Source organism: Dasypus novemcinctus, chromosome 16 (assembly GCF_030445035.2).
Source record: "Dasypus novemcinctus isolate mDasNov1 chromosome 16, mDasNov1.1.hap2, whole genome shotgun sequence".
Taxonomy (NCBI): domain Eukaryota; kingdom Metazoa; phylum Chordata; class Mammalia; order Cingulata; family Dasypodidae; genus Dasypus; species Dasypus novemcinctus.
In genome coordinates, this window is record NC_080688.1 from 44508097 (window position 1) to 44522275 (window position 14179).

The window sequence follows — 14179 nt, forward strand, 5'->3', positions numbered from 1 at the left end:
AATCTATTTGTAAAAATCATATGTAGATGAATTTTTTGTGTAGGTCCTGATTTTAAAAATACATCTGACTTGGCATTCAAAAGTTATGAGTCTCTGTATAATATTGCTTCCTTCTTTTAATTATCTCACTTTAAGGGAACCTAGTGAGGTGATCCAAGCTGGCAATATAATGCCTCACTTTTTTCCCTTGTGGCAAAGGTACAAATTAAAGGCATTTGCCTTGGAGGAATTAAGACGCCTATGGAAAGTTGGCTTTGCAAATTGAAAGCCAAAATGACAAGTAGATGTCACAAACATTAACAAAAAATCGCCTGAGTATTTGTATTTTCCTACCAACAATTTAATTTGTCATTGAAAACATGGTGTTATTATTATTGCCATTGATGTTGTTATTTTTATACTTACAAAATGAAGTAATAATGCTTAGTAACAGACCAACTATTTATCAGTACTAGGTAAGTATACTATCAGCATGGTCTTTGGTCACACTGGTAAATGACCCCATAAGGGCATGTCTACAAAGCCAAATATGCAGGGAAGATTTGGGAGTTTTTAAGAAGACTAGATTTCTACTTTCTCCTTTTTTATTCCGAGTTCATAGTCCATGACTTTGGCATACATATGAGAAAATGAACTTCCAGATACATTTTGTTTGTTTGTTTTCTCGATAAATTGTTTTGATGAACTCCATTTTAACAGGCTGATGTGGGTTTTGGTGACTCATTGCATTTCAGAGATTACCTAATAATATAGCCTAACTAGCAAGGCCATGTTAGGCCAATTCATTTGGTTACTAGAGAAAGTTTGCAAGATAGGAAACCATTTCATATACTTCAACAATAGTTACAAAGAAAGCTTGTAAACCAAGGAGAAAAGCTTATATTAAGAAAAAAGAGCCAGCCCTCTCTTATCAACCACCACGGATGCACTATAATTTTAAACAGCTTTTCGGCAGAGTATTTTTTTTCCACTCCTTGACTGGTTTAAAATGTTGCTCACCCGGTGGACCAAAGGCTCTTGATTAGCTGTGCCAGATAAGTCCTCTCAGAAACACTGTACAGTTGTACTTCAGTGCTTCCATGTTGACATAGCCTGTTAAAGGTAACACAAAGTCATCTGAAGAGGTTAATTACGAAGAAGGAGGAGAGGAAAAAAGTGTGGTGGGTCTATAACCTTTTGAAAAAGGGGGCAACAATGATGGAATAGGACAGTATTTTCACCTGTTCGATTATTTTTAATTTATTAAAATGTAATTTTTAGCTATTTTATTGACCAGATAGTATATTATGCCTATACATTTCCATTAGTAAGTGAGAATTACAGCTGAGAAAATATATTATGCTCGTAGTATAAGCATACATTAGGGACTTTTTCTTTAAAGGTAAATAACATTGGAGGATTAAAGGTACTTTAGAACTACTTTTTGGGGTGTATCTTTTGGTATCCTTATTATTTCACTAAAAGGCTACACTGTGGTCATTTTGCAAGAGCATGTTCATTTTTATTTCAGCTATGCCCTATAAATTTTCATTCTATGCTCTCTAATATTCTTCACTTTAATTGTATTAATTACCTATTGCAATTTCCTTTCCTTTTTGCTTCTTCCCTTGTTTCTTACTTCCATCTCTTTATCATTTTTTTACTTCTTTTCAGTATCTCCTGTCTTTCTTATTACTTTTTTACTTTTCTTTCTCCCTTTATTAAAAATTGAAATTTAATATTCTTTTTAGGAATTTAATCAGCATAATTAGTATGACTATAACTGAGATAGTTGATAAAATGCATGAGTCATCTTAGGTATTTCTAATGAAATATATACACAAGCAGTTTCATGTGAATTGTAGACATATCTCTCAATTATAGAAAAAACATACATAAATGTTTTAATGCCTAAAGCAGTCCATGCTCTTGCCATGACCTTACAAAAAGTCTTGAAAGAGTCTCAGAACCTAATGATAAGTACTACCTTATTTGCTGGGCATTAAAAGCCCAGAATAATTTGGTGTCTGCCTACCTGTTTGCAATATTTGCAACTATCCTCTCATATACCCTGAACTTGGACCAACAAACCCATCAGATCACAAATCATCAAACAAAGAAGGTTTTTCTATGATACCATACCATTTTATATGGAGATTTTCTCCTAACCACTACTCTGTCTGAGATATTTCTATTCATTCTTTACAACTCAGTTAAAGGAGAAAACTTCCTTCCCTATCCAGGAAGAATAATTGTTCTCTCTCAGCTCTGGGAGCCCCTTATTTGCCTCTTTTGGGGGGGTTATCAATGTACAGTTTATATGTAGGAAGCTCTTGGGGGCACTTATTTTTCTTGCTCATCATTTTATAGCTAATGTTTGAGTATGCCAATATTTTGGATGTAGAATGGGGTGGATAAAGTGAATATTTGTTGAGTGACTAAAATGATAAATAATAAATATTATAATATCAAGAATTTACATAACATTTACTATGTATCAGGGATTGTTCAAAGCACTTTTATATATTTTAACTAAATAAATTTAAACCTCAAAGTAGACCTATGTGATATTTGTTTTATTTTATAGATGAAAAATACTGATGTCTGGAGATGTTAAATAATTCACCCAGGGGAAAACTGCTGGTGTGATAGAGCCAGCATTTGAACCCAGGCCAACTTGTTCCAGAGTCCAGATTTCTAACCCTAGGCAATTTACTTCCTGGCTTAAAATGCGTCCATCTTCCACAGGATGAATTTTACTATTATTAATTGAACAAAAGTCCCCCTTAATTTTCAGATCCTTGAATAAATATTCAGAGCCTTATCTTTCACATGCCTAAAATGCTCTCCTATTGAAATATTTGTCATTCAGACAGCACAGACTGTTTCATCATGCCACTACATGCATATTTGTTTTTTATCTGCTTGGAAGGCAGTCTATCCCAATCCTTGCAATTATCTATCTGGGAAAAGTAGTCTCATAAGAATTCTCAAGCCTCACTGTTTCTTTGAAGAACTCTTAGATGGTTCTCCCTTGAAGTTTACACTCTTTTTCTTTTCTTTTTAAAGATTTATTTCATTTATTTCTTTCCTCTTCATCCCTGTTGTCTGCTCTCTCTGTCCACTCGCTCTGTGTTCTGCATCCACTTGCATTATCAGGCGGTACTGGGAAACTTGCATCTCTTTTTTTTTTGTTGAGTCATTTTGTTGCATCAGCTCTCTGTGTATGCAGTGCCATTCCTGAGTGGGTTATGGTTTTTTCATGTGAGATGGCTCTTCTTGCAGGGCACACACCTTGCGTGTGGGGCACCCCTACGCAGGGGCACTCCTCCCTGGCACGGTACTCCTTGCATGAGGCAGAACTGCACGTGGGCCAGCTTACCACATGAGTCAGGAGGCCCTGGGGATTGAACCCTGGACCCTCCATATAATAGACAGACGCTCTATAAGTTGAGCCACGTCCGCTTCCTGAAGTTACACTGTTAACGATGACAGGAGTTGAGCTGAGCTGAGAGAGTTGAGCTGCCAGATGTCAGAGACAACACACCAAAAAGAAAGTATAGCAAGTCTTTAATCACTTACTGCAATGTTAAAGTAAGAGACTAAACTGGAGAAAGTGTGGGTTCTCCTTGCTGTAGCTTTACCCACCGAAGAGTGAAACCTGAGTTACATGGAACAGAAGATCAGTGGATCATTGAAGACAAGGATTGTCTCACTGCCAGGGATCCCCTAAAAAAAGGTCTCTGACATTTTCTGGAACTGGGGATAGGGGAAGGGGCAGGAGACAAGATCTGAGCACTAAGTTAGAGAAAAGTGTCTTAGAGGTGCCTCTTCCTCTAAGGCCTTTTGAGGAATGCACATATGGGTAAGAGCCGGTTCTCTAGGCCTGAGTCCTTGAGTGCAAGCTCTTCAGTGCCTGCCCTGCTGGCTCTGCCCCAGGTTGTAACTGCCTATGGTCAGGCCTGAAAGATCACACAGGTTTTGGTCAGGAGCTGGACTCATCAAGTACCTGAGTATATGAAGAAATGCTACCTGGACAGAGGTAACTTTTAAGAACCATTTTTTCCCCCATGTTATGTGAATACATAAATATTTTAGAATCAGAACATGGAGAGATGAAATCTGGCACTAAGATGCAAGAAACAAAAGGAGCAACAACAACAAGAAAAAAACGGCAGTTGTGTAAAATTACAAATTCCAGTTGATTCCCTTTGTTGCCCTTTGGCTTAATTTACTGGCAATACACATTTGTGTAACAAGTACAGTAGAGGAGCAATAAAGATTTCATTGTTAACACATGGTCTCTTACCTGGACGCCTGCTGAGATGAATGCATGTGCCTATGGTTTACGGGCTGCTCACTCCAGCTCCATAGAAATGAAACGTCATGAGCAGCAGTGTCTGCTTTATTATTTAATTCATGGCCTACCATTCAATGGGACGGAGAATCAATGCCCTCCTCTTAGTTTCCACATTTTGTTTTATGAGTCCCATCCATGAACAGTCTGCCTGCTAATGAATACATCATGATAAATAGCTGGTCACCTGATGAGTAAAGCTGGGTGGGCATTAAGGGTTAGAAAACTAAAGCCGCTGTGAATGTAATTAAAGGATATATACATATATTGTGCAGAACATAGAGAGGAAAACAAGACTGTGCTCTCATTTTCAATGGCAGGGAAGAGGACAAATGACATAAAATAAAACAAGTAAAAAGAAATGAACAGAAAATAGACAAATCAACTTGCTTTAAGGAAAAGACGCAATTTAAGTTTTCACTCTGGGAAACTAGTAATATTCAGCTGTGTATATGCTTCGTTTTGTTTGTCTCACAGTTCTCTCAGGAATGGACATTTTTATTTTGTCATGGTAATATTTGTGGTTACCCTGAAAAGCATCACTGAATTAGGGGAAGGGTGAGAATTATGTTGGTAATGATGTGAGACTCTTTCTGGTGCCATTTGGGGGCCATCACATAAACTTTACAAGTCTCCTCACTGTCTCTATGGAATCTGATTGGAATATCTGAAATGGCAAAGGAAAATTAGGCATATTGACCACACACTACTGTACATGGAGAGAATAGTCAAGAGTATGAATTTTGGAGTGAGACCTGATTTAGAATTCTGTATCTGAAAAGACTTTTATGAATTTGAGCAAGTTATTTAATCTCTTTTAATCATAACTTTCTCACCTATAAAATATAAATTCACCTGGTTAATTTTACAATTAAACAAAAGAACATAAATACAGAACATAGATCAGACTGTGCATATATTTCTACAAATACTTTATAGAAGTAAACAAGCAGAATTTTAAAATATTTTTTAAACCAGAATATTTGATGAAATTTTTTTGTATTGTGCAGTCAGTAATCTAAATTATTAGATTAAAAGAAAAACTAAAATTGCTCGTACTGTTATTTTAAAGACTATGCTTTTCTTTTTAAAATAAACAGGAATTTAGAAAGCCCAATTACTTAAGAGGAGAAATCATAAGAAAAGTTGATATTCAAGATGAAATAATAATTCTAGTTGGGAGTATTATATAGTTAAAGATCTACAAAAGGTAAGAATTTTGCATCATTAATGTGAAAAACCCTCTCTGTTTTATTGTATATCATTTAATGTGACAGTTAACCATTGATAGTTCCTAAAATTTTTCATTTTGCTTTCAACTTGTAGCTCTGTGCTCTTCTGTCTCCTCTCTCCTCAACTTTAGATAACCACATTTCTCATTCTCTTGACATTTTGTGTTTTAGCATTTATTGATTTAATGGAGTTGTAGAATACCATGCTTTTAATTTATACCAGATGGCAGTGACAGGGGCAGCCAAGGAGGATTTTATGAGAGACTATTGTTAGTTGAACAAAGGTCAATATTATAAGAGATGAGGCTGAGTGGTTGGATTATTAAGACAAAGGTAGGTGTTCTGATGTTGACATGGATGCAGCAGACCGGAAAACAAAGCTCTACATATGTTGCTCAAAACTAATAACACCATCTCAGTGGTGGTGCTTGTTTCCTTGTAGAGGAGAATACTGGATTTTTTAGGTCAGTGTCCATTTCTTGTAAATATACTGATTTTGGACAAATTTAATTCTATATGACTGCCATATAATATTCATAGTGAAGGTGACAGATGCAATTTAAACTCAATCTGCTGGACACCTTATCATTAACTACATTTTTTACCAGGTCTTTCAAACGTAATGAGTCTTGAATTAGGATCAAAAGTGGTTTCTACTATAAACAGTGCATATCTTTGGACTCATTTCCAGTTTGGAGCCTCCTTGAGCTAATGATAAATATCTTCTAACAAGATCAAAACAATTTTTTTTTTTGTTCCACTTATTACTCCATTTCAAATAAATAATTAAACATAAAGATATATTTACTAGAAATAACATTATGCTAAATGAGTAGTAGTAAATTAGTCTTAAATTTAAAGCAGAAGAGGGAAAAAATTGATCAAGTACTAGTTTCATTAACATCCACCGATAATGATCAATGCACAGAACAATTGATTTTTAAATGACATGGAATAAACCTGTTTCATTATATGTACCTACATGGCACAATAATTTAAAACATATTTTTATGCATTATTCAGACATACATGATATATATGTTAAAAGAAAAAAGACAAAATAAAGTCCTTTGAAATAAAAGGACTGAGACTTTTTAAAAGTAAATCTTTGCATATTTAATAATATCAAAAAAGAAATAGAAAGAACAATGACTTTATCTTTTTGTAATAGCGTTAATTCAGGTTTCTTAATTGCAAAGTAGTGTCAGAGAAAGAGCATTCAGTCCAAATGCATCAGGGGGCAAAAGAGGAAAAAATAATTGGGAGGGACTCACTCATTTTTGATAATCTGATAGGTATAAAATGGGATCTTATTATATTTCTAATAAGCAATCCCCTACTTACTACATTGATTGAACACTTTTTAGATAGGTTTTTGGCAATTGGGCTCATTTTTCCTGTGAATTTCCTCTTTATTCTCCTTTCCTATTGAGACATCTGCCATTTTCTTTATTGACGGAGACATTTATTTTAGATATTAATTCATTGTATGTTATGTGAGTAAATATGCTGGCATCTACATGTAAAGATGGAGTGGAGCAAATGTAAGGTATTCTGCAACCTCAAACTTAGGCTGAGTAGCCTTGGGAATGAAGGTAGGGAATTGGTTAGGGGAGGGTGCAACATCAGCTCTATAACTTTATAATTTGTTAAAAAAAAACTTTGAACTAAATTAGCCAAATAAGATGTTTAATTTGGATTGCAGGTATACTAGCGTAGATTTTACTCTTTCATTGTCTTTTTTTCATTCATGTATTTTAAACAAATAATCATATTTTACAAACAAAAATAAAATGGAGAGTAGTATTAGATTTAGATTACCTTTATCTACTGCATTTTCACATTTATTTTGTCAAAAAATGGAAGCTATTTTATTCACCCATAATGGTGGTAGGGTAGGGGTAAGGGTTATGGGATAAATTAAAAGCAAGTGATGGACAGCAAGATGGTGGTGGTGTAAGGAGCTCCTAGAGTCAGCTCCTGCTACAGGGCAGTTAGTAAACACCCAAAGCTCTCTGGAGCTAGCTGAAGCACCTGTTTGGGGGCTTCAGGAGGCCAGAAGGGCATCCTGCAACATACCTGAAGGAATGGAAGAAGGAGACTTCCCACCTGCTGAGAAGACTCATAAGTAGAGTGTTCCATGCCATGGAGGCCGGTGCCCATCCTCCACTGGGGCACAAGCCTCCTTGGGAGCTGTTCTGTGGCTGGAAATGAAAGGTCCACTTCCCAAAAACAGGGGAGGAAGAGACGGTTGGACACCAATTTCAGCTACTGATGAGTAAATTCAGCAGCTACAGTATAATCCTGAAATAGCTAAAGTTTGAGCCTGTCCAAGTCAGGAAGAGGCCAGGAGTCGCCATCTTAACTCCACACCTGGCACGAGGAGAAGCGGGGCGGACTGAAAATCCCAGTGCAGGTGGGGACCGGCTTCTTTCCATCCAGGTCAGATTGCAGGTCTAGCCTAAGATCCAGTGCCACCTCCAACAGGGAGGAAGCTGCAAGGACCTGCACCAGCCTCTCTGGGAAATTGTCAGCTGAGCTGCAGAGGCCGGCAATTGTCCTACTCTGCTGGTGCAAGTCGCTCCAGGAGCTGTTCTGTGACCATAATTGGAAGCTCCATTTCCCAAAAACAGGGGAGGAGGAGACGGTTCTCTGCTGATTTTAGCTACTGATTGGTAGACTCGGATGGCTAAGGGATAACCAGGAATAGCTGAGGTGTGAATTTGTCCAAGTCAAAAAAAGGCCGGTGGCCACAGTTTTGATTCCACCCCCAGGCTGAGGGGAAACCGGCCTAACCAAATATCACAGTGACGGTAGGAACTGGTTTCTTTCACCCAGATCAGCCTGCAGCCCTAACCTAGGCTTCAGTCCCACCCCTGGCAAGGAGGAGGCTGGCTAGCTCAGCACCAGTCTCTCCAGGGAACTGAGGGTACCGTTGGCTGGCAAAATTGAATAATTAAAAGTCTACTGGGGCAACTGCAGTCATCTTGGACCTGCACTGCATAGATTGCTATCCACATTTGCAGCTCCATCCATGTCCCAGAAAGGGGGAAAGGGGCATGAAGCTTCATCTTTCTCTCTGCGCAACTACAGAAAAGGGCAGGAAGCCCTAAACTGAAGGGAAAAACTGCACCCAGAAGAAATACTCTAGTAAGCCAGATGCCAAGGCACCAAACAAAAACTATAATCCACACTAAGAAACAGGAAGCTATGGCCCAGTTAAAGGAACAAGATAAGCCTCCAGATGACATTAAAGAGTTGACAGAACTAATCATAGATGTTCAAACAAATCTCCTTAATAAATTCAGTGAGATGACTAAAGAGATTAAGGATATTAAGAAGACACTGGATAAGAAGAAAGAATTTGAAAGCACGCATAGAAAAATAACAGATCTTATGGGAATGAAAGTTACAATAAACGAAATAAAAAAACATTGGAATCATGTTATAGCAGATTTGAGGAGTCAGAAGAAAGGATTGGTGAGCTTGAAAAAAAGACTTCTAAAAGTGAACATACAAAAGAACAGATGAAGAAAAGAACGGAAAAAATTGAGCAAGGTCTCAGGGAACTAAACGACAGCCAGGGATGTGCAAACACATGTGTCATGGGTGTCCCAGAAGGAGAAGAGAAGGGAAAAGGGGCAGAAGGAATATTTAAAGAAATAATGTTAGAAAATTTCCCACCCCTATTGAAAGACATAGATATCCATATCCAAGGAACATATCTATGACCATCTGAAAAAATCCAAATAGACCAACTCCAAGACACATGCTCATCAGAATGTCAAATGTCAAAGACAAAGAGAGAATCTGACAACAGCAAGAAAAAAGCAATGCATAACATATAAGGGCTATCCAATAAGATTAAATGCTGGTTTCTCATCAAAAACCATGGAGGCAAGAAGACAGTGGCCTGATATATTTAAGATACTCTGAGAGAAAAACTTCCAGTCAAGAATTTTATATCCAGCAAGACTGTCTTTCAAAAATAAGGGCAAGATTAGAATATTTACAGATAAACAGAAACTGAGAGACTTTCTAAGCAAGAGATGAGATTTTCAGGAAATAATGAAGGTGTGCTAGAGTCTGAAAAGAAAAGACAAGAGAGAGAGGCCTGGAAGAGAGTCTAGAAGTGAAGATTATATCAATAAAAGTAACTAAAAGTGTCAAAAGAGTGGTGAAAATAAAATATGACAGATGAAACTCAAGTAGTCAGGAATAAACCTAACCAACAATGTAAAACACTTGTATTCAGAAAACTGCAAACAAATGTTAAAAGAAATTTTTAAAATCCTAAACAATTGGAAGAACATTCCATGCTCATGGATTGGAAGACTAAATATTATTAAGATGTCAATTCCACCCAAATTGATATACAGATTCAATGCAGCTCTGATAAAAATTCCACCAGCATTTAAAAAAATAATTGAAAACACAATTAGCAAATTTATTTGGTAAGCATTCCTGAATAGCCAGAAACATCATAAAAGGAAAGCGAACCCTCATCTCTAGACCTTAAATCATAGTACCAAGCTATAGTGGTAAAAACAGCATGATACTAGCATAAAGACAGATACATAGACTAATGGAACCAAACTGATGGCTCAGAAACAAACTCTCATATGTATGATCAAGCAATTTTCAACTAGCCTGTCAAACCAACACAGCTTGGGCAGAACAGTCCATTCAGGAAAATGGTGCTGAAAGAACTGGATATCTATAGCCAAAAGAAGGAAAGAGGGCCTCATTCTCACACTTTATCCAAAATTTAACTCAAAATGGACCAAAACCCTAAAATGAAAAAAAAGAACTATAAAACTTCTAGAAGAAATTGTAGGAAAATATCTTCAAGACCTGGTGGTAGGTGGTGGATTCTTAATGGAGATAAGAGAAGGACTGAGATGGACTACTGATGTTTAATATATGTAGAATTTTTAATTTGCTTTATGGTATAAGTGTGGAAATGTAGAGAATGGATGGTAAAAATAGTAATAGCTAGTTTATAAATAAGGATGTGGCTGAAAATGGTAGTCTAGAGATGTAAAACACCAATTGACAGAATGTTAGAAAATAATCTAGGAACTGAATAGCACAGTAAACCAAGAGGTGGATGAGAATTATGGTTAATGGTACAGATGCAAAAGTGTCCTTTGTGAGCTACAGCAAATGTATATCACTACTGCAGGGTGTTGGGAACGCATGGGAAAAATACAACTGCAGTGACCTATGGATTGTGGTTAGCAGTAATAATATAATATTCTTGTCTCTAAGCCAAAGATATACTGTGTCAATAATGGGGCAGTTTGGAAAATGTGAGCCAAGTGTATGCTATGGACATGGTAACAATCCGATAATATTATCTTATCTGTAACAAATGTTCCACCACAGTGTGGTGTGTTGACAGAGAGGTCTTGCTTGGGAATTCTGCATATGTGCATGATTGTTTTATAAGTTTACAGCTTCTGTCATAAAAATATATTTTAAAAATAATAATAAGGTGTGTTGAGGGGAAAACACACCAAATGTAAGATAAGGACTATAATTAGTAGTAAGATTTTGACAATATTCTTTCATAATTTTTAACAAACATCTCACGACAATGCAAGATGTTGGTGGAGGGTTGATGTATGGGACACCTGTAAGATGTTATGCATGTTTGCTTGGTAAGTTCACAACTTTTCCTATACACTTAATTGTTTATATATGTTCATATATAAATGATATAAAGATCATAACAATCAGATTGGTTAGGGGAAAACTACTTTGCTTTGTAGTAATATTTTTACAATGTTCTTTAATCGTTAGTTAAAAAGGTTTAACAACGATGTAAGGTTTTGGTGGTAGGGTGAGTTATGAGAGTCCTGTATGATGTTATATATGTTTGTTTTATAAGTTCACAACTATTACTATATACTTATTATATATGTTTGTATGTGGGTGGTATATTTCAATAAATTAATTTTTTAAAAAAAGCAAGTGATGCTGGAACAATTGGATAAATGAAACACAAAATGACCTTAGTACCTACTTCAAACCATATCAAGAAATATTCCAAGATATATCATGGACCTAAAGGGAAAAGTTAAAATTATAAAACTTCTACAAGAAAATGAATAAGAATTTCTTATCTAACTTTGATTAGGCCATAATATTTTTGTGACAACATAAAAATTGCTGATTAAAAATATTTAATAAATTTGATTTTATTAAAATTTAAAATGCTAATTAATCAAATGAAAGTATATTAAGAAAATGAAAAGGCAAATCACAGACTGGGAGCAAATTTGCCATACATATATCTGACAAAGCACTTATATTCAGAATATAAGAAGAACTTCTAAAATCAATATTAAGTAAACAATAACTTAATTAAAAAGTCAGAATACTTGCAGTATTCACTAAGAGACAAAGGTAGATATGTGAAAGGCCAGTAAGTCCATGAAAAAGTTCTCAATATTATTAGTTACCAAGGAAATTAAATTACATTAAACCCACAATAAGATACCATTTCATATTAAAAGTAAAAAGATTCACAATACTAGATGTTGCTGAGGATTTGGAATAACTGAAACTTTCTTACATTGCTGATGAGAATGGATGATACAACCACTCTGGAAAACTCTGGAGATTTTTTTTCCATAAACTTAGATATCTACCTATTCTGTGACTCTCAAATTCTAAGTATTATTACTCATCCAAGGGAAAGAACACATTTCCACAAAAAAGAAATACAAAAATGTTTTTAACAACTTTATTTATAATAGCCTACAATTGGCAATCCATCAGAAGGAGAATGGATTAACAAATTGTGGTATATTCATAAAATGGGCTGTTACTCAGCAATAAAAAGGGATAAAACCCCAATGTCTTCAACAACATGGATAATTTTCCAAACATTATTTTGAGCTAAGGAAATCAGATACAAAAGGGGAAATACTGTATTTTTCTAATTATGCGAATTTCACAAACATGCCAAACAAATATGTGATGGCAGAGATGAATCATGAAGGGTAGAGATTGGTTAGAAGAAGACTTAGAATACACTCAGTTGAGAAGATCATACCAACACCAAGAACCTCAGCAGTGGTCATCCTCTAGGCCCCAGCTGATGGTAGGAGATGTTGACACAGACTGAGTTGCTTGGTAACAAGGGGAATCAAAGGTTTCCAAAACAATGGGAATCCACATAGAACATGATGGGCAAATCATCATAACATATATTTGGATTGAAGTGGTAGCTTGGTGAGCTCCCTGTAGAGAACCATGGAGATAGGTCATAGGGTTGAGAATACTGTTTAATCTATGCAATTACCAGAAATCACAGGTTGAACATGACAGAAGATCACTCCCCATAAAAGTCATGAGCTAGTGTTCCCAGGAAGAAGGATCTGCAACATGAGAAGGGTATATGCAGTGATTGCCCTATTCCTTCTTCAAAGGGAACTTTGACCATTTACCAGGTAATCTTTCACTAGGTTAAGGAAAACACCCATACATTTCATGGCAAAATTTCCATGATGCCTAGAGATCCTATCTTATGCCAATCATATCCCTATTATTAGCATAGGAGTATACAGAGAGTAGGTAATGTATGGAGCTTTGGCCCCAGACTTTTAAAAAATTACCGCCCTTAGTCCATACCCATATAGGTTCTATTTCTCCAACAATGAATGTATAAATGGAACAGACATATTTGGTAGTTTGCAGAACCCTGCATTGATTCTTAGCTTAAGGAGTAAGAATTGTTATCCTGAGGAAGACCAAATGAAAGCCTCTGATTCTGCCTCACCCATCCCAGCCAAGATAGTAAATCAAAAATAGTATCACATCTCAGGGGAAATGCAGAGATTTGCCCCGTCCACCCAAAGGATGCAATGGTGGTGGCTCCAAACACAAAAACAGAGGGACCCAGGAGGATAACAATGGAACATGAAACTTAACCAAGTTGTAGCTCCAAATGCAGCTGCTGGGCCATATGTGCAGATTAACACCTCAGTTACATAGTTATTTATATAGCAATGTTCTTTTCTTTCTCCTTCAAAAGGGAAGACTGGAAGTAGTTTTAATTCACATAGGATGGATAAAAGTATAGATTTATGGTCTTGCTCCAGGGCTATCTTAATTTTTTTATCACATGGCATAATTTAACCCAACATAAACTGGACCATGGCCTTCCACAGAATATCACATTGTGTATCTATGTCAATGCTCATGTTAATTATGTGCAATGAATAAGAGGTAATAAACATGAACATCAAAGCATTGAATATAAACTATGATGATTCAGGGGCCTGTATATCAGCAGTTAAGTGGATGTGACAATTCATGATATCTTCCAAGGTAAAGGGCACAATACTTTGCAAATATGCAAAATATTGCATTTATTATGTCCCACCTTTGAGACTCAATCACAACACCTGCTTGGCATCTTAGAGTTCTGAAGTCAGCATACTTCACACTTGGGAATGCTGCCCTGATTAATTTGCCAAATGACTTGGATAGTTGCACTGTTGAGTGGGGTCTAGAGTGAAAAAGGACTCTCCAGCCAGTCCTGATGCAGAACAAGCTGCCCTGTCACTTGGACCTTATGACCTAGAAGGCCCCATGGTAT